Source organism: Apis dorsata, unplaced genomic scaffold (genome assembly GCF_000469605.1).
Source record: "Apis dorsata unplaced genomic scaffold, Apis dorsata 1.3 scaffold_58, whole genome shotgun sequence".
NCBI lineage: Eukaryota > Metazoa > Arthropoda > Insecta > Hymenoptera > Apidae > Apis > Apis dorsata.
In genome coordinates, this window is record NW_006263358.1 from 865,822 (window position 1) to 872,442 (window position 6,621).

Genomic DNA, 6,621 nt, shown 5'->3' on the forward strand with positions numbered 1-6,621 from the left:
CACCTTTAGCCCCATCCTCGACCTCGTGCCTCGCCGCACACGTACCGCCGCCCACAGAGACACCCCTGCGATGTATCTACACGCGCATACTTGGAGAGGGTAGATAACGTCTTGCACGTACCGTACGTACGTACGTACGTAGGCGTAGGTAAAGGTGCGCCGTTGTGTAAAGGTGCAGTGACTAACGTGTGCCACACTTACACTTACACACGTATCTCGAAAAGGCAGATATGGTGTGTTCACGCGCACGGTGTATACGATACACGGAGGAGAAGAGATACGAAGACGCGAAAGTGTGCAATATAACCGACATCCACCCGCGTGCAAACCCTGTAACGCGAGCGAGCTGCCTATCTGGCTAACTATCGCTGATTCTTGGCGCGAGACGGGCCCCACGCGGGGGAGAGGTGAGGGGAAAATAGGCGGAAGGGGTGGTCTCTCCGTGTCGTCGTGGATCGTTTAAAACGGAACCTGCCACGGGAAGAAGCCCGTTTGGCGCATCCGTGAAATATTTTTCCGCCTAGAAGGAGATTGGATTAATTTTTCTTTTCTTTTTTATGACAAATTTCATTCTTCGAATTCGGACCGATTTTCGAAGAATTTATTTTTAGAAAGTTTTGAAGGGAAAGTGTGATAACGGTGCGATAATTGGCTTCGAAATCGCTTCGAAAACGATCCAACCCCTTCGTTCGAATAGTTGAAATACTTGGATATACCTGCTCGCGTGTTCTTCTTCATCGAGCTCTTGCAACGTTTCGCCATTGCCTTTAGAATTTCGCGATAGAAGATTTATTCTGTAGCGAGGAGAATTTTAAATTTCTTCTAAAAGAGACGGATTTTTGGAGCGACGATGATCCATTTATTTTAAAATATTCGAGACGAAATCGAGAGATCGCGTATTGATACACGAGAAAGACGATGTTGGACAAATTCGTAACGCGGAGTAAAAGGCGGAGAGGAAGGTCGAGAAGCACAAGAGAAGCTAGAGCTTAACGTCCGGTAAGGCCCAGGACGTGCACGGGGCCTCCTCAAATATTAGCGGAGGACCGCGGGGTCCCCTTTGAACTCGAATCCCTTAAAAATTTCTATGGCGAATAATCGGAGACAGCTGGCACGATGCGAAATCAAGTAGCGTAATAATGCTTCAGCATCCAGAGCGGGGGAAAAATAAAATGAAGAAGAAAGAGGAGGAGGAAAATGCATGGGTTCCCTTGGATTCGAGTATCTTCACCCCGTCTTACATCCATCTCCTCTTATTTCAAATATTTACGAAGCGAAAATATTATCGGCTGTAATTCGTTTCCTCGTTCTCTTCCCTCCTCTCCACCCCTAATATGAATTTTCATTCTTAAAAAAAGCTGGCCGAGGAAGGAAGGTTGAAAAAAACAAGTCAATTAGAAGAGCGATATCCCCGCCATTGATTTACGAGCGATTTATTTTATAATTCAAATGAAACTCGTACGATTTCCTCTTTCCGATCTTTCATTGGCCGTTAATTAACGAGCCGATCTCTGCGGTGTCACGAGAAATTTTCGCCTCGTTTATCTCTGTCAATAAAACAACGACGTTTAACGATTAAAAGGGATCGCGGGATGGAAGCGGGATCGGCTAATAAAATGATATCTCTGTATTCGGGAGAGATACGTGGCCACATCTCAGCGGTCTGATCGACAATTAACGGCCGATGTATAGCCACGTTTCAGCAACGGCCATTCGCGAATAAATGACACACACCACGCGAGTGATAGGTATGCTAATCGCGCGGCCCGCTGTAAAATTTGCTCGTCAGCTGCGCCGCTGTTACCATCGCCAGCTAAATTTCACGCGAACGAGACGAAATTCCCTCGCTCCTTTCTGTCAAATTTCACCATCGATCGATCGATTCCGATCCCGATTCCGATTAGAAAGCAAAGCTGTAACGGAAACGCGATTTTCATCCCTCCCTCTCTCCTTCTTTTCGTCCCTTGGCGCGACAAAAAGAAAAGAAAAAAGAATATTCGCGCGTGAAAAAAGACACGTCCTGTATCGTCCCTCGGTTGAAAGAAAAGTTAAAGAGAAGGAGGAAGGAGGAGAAAGAAGAAGAAGAAGAAGAAGAAGAAGTGACGGAAGCGGACTGGTATCGGGCAGTTTATCCCGCGGGAGGAGCTACGATACAATGAATAAAGAACGAAGCAGCTTGGTCGAGTGAGCCATGTGAACGAGGCCTTATTGGGATATTAATCGTCGTACCAGGCGAACGCCCTGTCCCCGAGTGTTTGCACGAGGTTTGAAGAGGCTGCAACACCAAAGCTGCCTTGCAGCGAAACCCTCTCCGTAAAACCCCCTCCTTTTTAAGCGCAACGAAACACTACAAGACCCCTTCTCCGAGCCCCTCCAACGTGTTCCTCTTTTCGAGCCGTGATACTCGAAAAGCCTAAGTACTACCACGCTCGAATACTGCTCGGATACTTCGGACACACTCGAACCCCGGAGCCACTTAGGTAAAAGGTTGCGTACACGTTATAGGTAGGTAGGTAGGTAGGTGGGTATATAAGTTGGTAGGCTTGATAGGCGCGTTGCACGAATGCTTCGAAATAATGGGCCGTCGATCGGTACCGCTTGTTTAGAAAACATAAACCGGGCGAGCTAATTGTTCGCTAATTTCCAGTGCCACTTGTACGGCCGCTCGCCGATTAATGCGTCACGATACGCGAATAGGGTGTTTTCTTTCTACGAGAGTTGTTGGCCGGCCTCGTCGTCCCGTCGTTTTCGAAAGGGATATTTACATATGTCGTTTTTCTCCACCGTAATGTAATTGTGTTACATGTTGCGAGACGCGTGGAAAACGGAATAAAACGTTCGAGAAACGGCCTTTGATCTCCGACCGCGCTCCACTAAGCGTTCCGACGCTTATTTTCTCGAACGGGAATCGTTCGAATGGAAATGGACGCGTTAAAGTGGATTTTCGTCCATTTTTGAATATTTCGATTGATTTTCATCGGTGATATTCTCTGGTTATACTCCAGTGGATGTTTACGTATATCGTTGCACGATTTTTCTTTTTTTTTCTTTTTTTTTTTTTTTTTAGTAATCCGTTGCAATAGATTTCGAACGTGACGTTTCCAAGAGAAACATTTTCTGTAATGGGATACGTGGTTATCGTATTTATTTGAGAACACGCTCAAACGCGTTTAATCCATTTATTTATCAAACAGGATGGAACAGATCTTTGATCCAATTACAAAATCTGGCTAATTGCGCCGAGTCATTCGATTCGTAATCCGTTCCCCATTTATCATTAATCTTGTATTCGTATATACCCAGACAAAATCCGAATGCGCTTCTAATTCTGCTAATTTCAAAGATGACGATGAAATATCGGATACTAGTGGTGATACTCGTTTGGAGCAATTTTGCGAAAATAAAAAATAAAATGATGTACTTACGGAATACGTGAAAATTGAGCGGCGGCTCCGTGATCTGAACACCGCGATCCGCTTCTTCGATAATCCTGAACACTTTCACCAAGCTCCGGACTCCAAAAAGCGCAAAGTTGAAACTTCGTGACGAAGTTGCGACATCAATTTCGATTCTACTTGATCTTGCAGTTCGTTGGTCTAACGCGGGATTCCAGGAACAATTTCATTTGGGTCACCAATTCAAAGAGGCATGGATGCTCACGATGATACGCGACGGCCATCGACAGGTCGGTATCTACCAGCAGAAAGTCTCTCAGATTGGTCGTCGACATTATCGAGACGATCGCACGATCGATCGATCCTTCCGTTTCTATTCTCGATCGCGTTCCATCGTCGAGGGGGGACGATTGTCACGATTGTCATTGTCAACGAATTGATACTTCCCGTTCCCCCGTTGGATTCATCACGTCGACTTCAAACGTCCAACTTCTCCAAAAAATTGTATACTCTCGGTGATTACAACAACGGTGATTTAGATTCCAGGCAATAAATAACAACTTGAATTCTTTTTCATTTCGACGGACGACAGATTCGAAGTTTCTCAAAGTAATCAAATCCCCGAAACGTCGGCCATCTCGATTGATATCTCGGTCGAATCTATTCTATTCGATTGCCAAACCGTTCTTCCTCGAAATCAACCACTGTCTTCCATATTCGCGCGCATCTTGGCGAAGCTTTCCCGACGAAACGACACTGTCAATGACGGATTACACGGATTACAAAGGCTCGCGTGTTCGGCGACCGGATGTCGGTCTCACCATCCGTCCGGATAATCTCATAGCGGCGAATAAAATCACACGACGAGAAATCACACGACGAGTCGCTTCCCTGGAGAAAATTTTGTCTCGCGATGGAAACGTTGATCGGGGTGATCCCTGGCAGATGATCGACGGAGATCGCGAACGATCCGTTGGCCGTTGGAGCCGCCGAGTTTGCCGCTGCTGACGTGTGTGCGGTGGCTGCTGGCGAAACCCAACCAAGGTTTCAGCTGCAGACGGAAGGGTGAAGGGAGGTCATGGAGTTGAAGGTAACAGCAACCACCAATGGGGCGGTGCCAGGGGCGGAGCAAAGAGCAACCTAAAAACACGCCCATCTCGTTGCACGATCGTAGGCTGCAACACCCCAAGGAATGCTCCATCCCTGTCACGCTCTGTCCCCCAGCTATCGTTCGTCTTTTCCTCTCTGGCTACCTTTTTCTCTCCCCTCCCAATCTTTTTTTTCTTTTCCATTTTCTCTCTCTTTTTTCCTCCCTTTTTTTCTTCTTCTTCTTCTTCCTCCTCCTCCTCCTCCTCCTCTTCTTCTTCTCATTCAATTGGGACGGAGGCGACACGAAGCGCGACGACGTTAAAAGTGCAGGCGGAACGACCACGAGCCTCGACGTTCGACACTCTCTTCATCGATCTCTCTCTCTCTCTCTCTCTCTCTTTCCTGGTCAAACCTTGCCAGGGGATTACGATCCATCGTTTTCCCATCGGAGGGACGAGGACGAGGAATCGCGGTCGTGGAACGGGAAGCGTTAATGGCTCGATTACGCGTCTATGATCTCGCCTCGTCTACGATAAGGGATGATGATGATTGAAAGAAGGGAGTGGACGAGTTTTGCAATTTTATTTCGCTCTTGTTCGTCGGTCATTCGAATTTCGAGGAGTTCTGTGGGGTGTTGAGTGAATGGAATTTTTGAATTTTTTCCGCGTCCGAGGAAACCATCCCTCAAGACCCGAGTATCGGGACTACGCGTTAACTATATTCGGGCGAATGGTGCGCGTGCTTATTAAAAAAATATTTGCTTAGAAATATCCGGGGAAAGGTGAAAGCTGGCGGTGAAATGCATTGAAAAGATTCCTGTGACGGTGTACGGAAGGGTGAGTTGTATCGAGCCTCCACGCCGACGAGGTTCGGAAGAGAAAGGAGATGGAACGAAGAGAGAAAGAGAGAGAGAAAGAGAGAGAGAGGGCTTGGATCGAGGGGTCGACGAATGAGGCAGCGAATGAATACCGAGTATGGATTCGTGAGGAGCCAATAGGGGTGCGCGATGTCCTCCCTCGTTCGAGGGAAGCCACGCCAATCGTGGGCGTCCGTCACCCTCCGGGCTTTTCCAGCGAGGGGTGGCGATGGTAGAGACGCACAGCTCGCTTCGAGGGCTTTACCTGGGCCGGCTGATAAAGACAGACAAACCTCTGTCTTCTGTGGCGGATCATGCCAGCTTTGCCAGGCAGACGACCTCGTAGCAACCACACCTCCACCTTTGCATCCACTTTCATTCACTTACAACCACTTTCTACTGACGCCAATGCTCCGACGCCTTTTCTTAGATTACGCGCCTGTTTCCTACCCTCTCTTCCACATCCACCGTGATTAACGGATTATGAAACTCGCCGCTGGTATAGAGAAGAGGGTGGAGAAAGAAAAAAAAAAAAAGGAAAAAAAAAGGAACGGCAAAAATGGAAAAGTATTTTCCTCGCATATTTTTCCAGCAATGTTTTTTCCTTTTCTTTTCTTTTTTTTTTTTTTCTTTTTTTTTTTTTTTTTTTTTTTTTTTGCTACACATTAAATACGCGGATTTTAAATACGCGGTGGTGGTGGAGAATAAAGGGAGGAATTTAATTAATTGGTTAATTTGATGGAGCGTAGTAGCATATCCTAAAGAGGGAGAGGGGTGAGAGTATTAACTCCTGGAAGGAATCTCGTCATCGTATGGAGAGATATTTACGAATCTTATATCGAACGAGATTTTATAGGAACGAGGCTGAACACGCGCGAGGTATATACGTATATAAAAGCTTAATTCGTTGTTTGGTTGGCGACGAGTTTGGCGGTGGCACACGTGGCGTGTCATGCGACGAGCGTGGCCGAATGCAGTGTATGCAGTGTCATACGCAACCACTCGAAAAAAACAAAGGAAAATTTATATTCCCGCGATATCGACGCCAGTGGTAGTTTTCCATTCTCGTCGAGAGATCGTGGAGAGAGATCGGTCGACGATACTCGTAGACGCGCGTGTACACGCGTATAATACAAGTGAATATTATTACACGTCGAAAGGAAGTGAAAAATTTTCCAGAACGGAAGTAGAGATCGTTCTTCCGCGATCTTCCCTGATGAATAACGATCAATTTCGATCTCTCGCTTATATTTATATATATATATATATATACACACTTTT

The 6,621-nt window shown here is 46.5% G+C and overlaps 1 protein-coding gene across 1 annotated transcript in view; it reads right to left on the reverse strand.

The window, feature by feature from the left end:
* Nucleotides 1-4,144, reverse strand: part of LOC102676541 (fez family zinc finger protein erm-like) — a 22,875-nt gene extending 18,731 nt beyond the window's left edge. The window contains exon 1 of the mRNA XM_006609567.2: nt 3,426-4,144. The gene's annotated coding sequence lies outside the window, so the exon portion shown is untranslated. The remainder of the gene's footprint in view (nt 1-3,425) is intronic.
* Nucleotides 4,145-6,621: the final 2,477 nt, after the last annotated feature.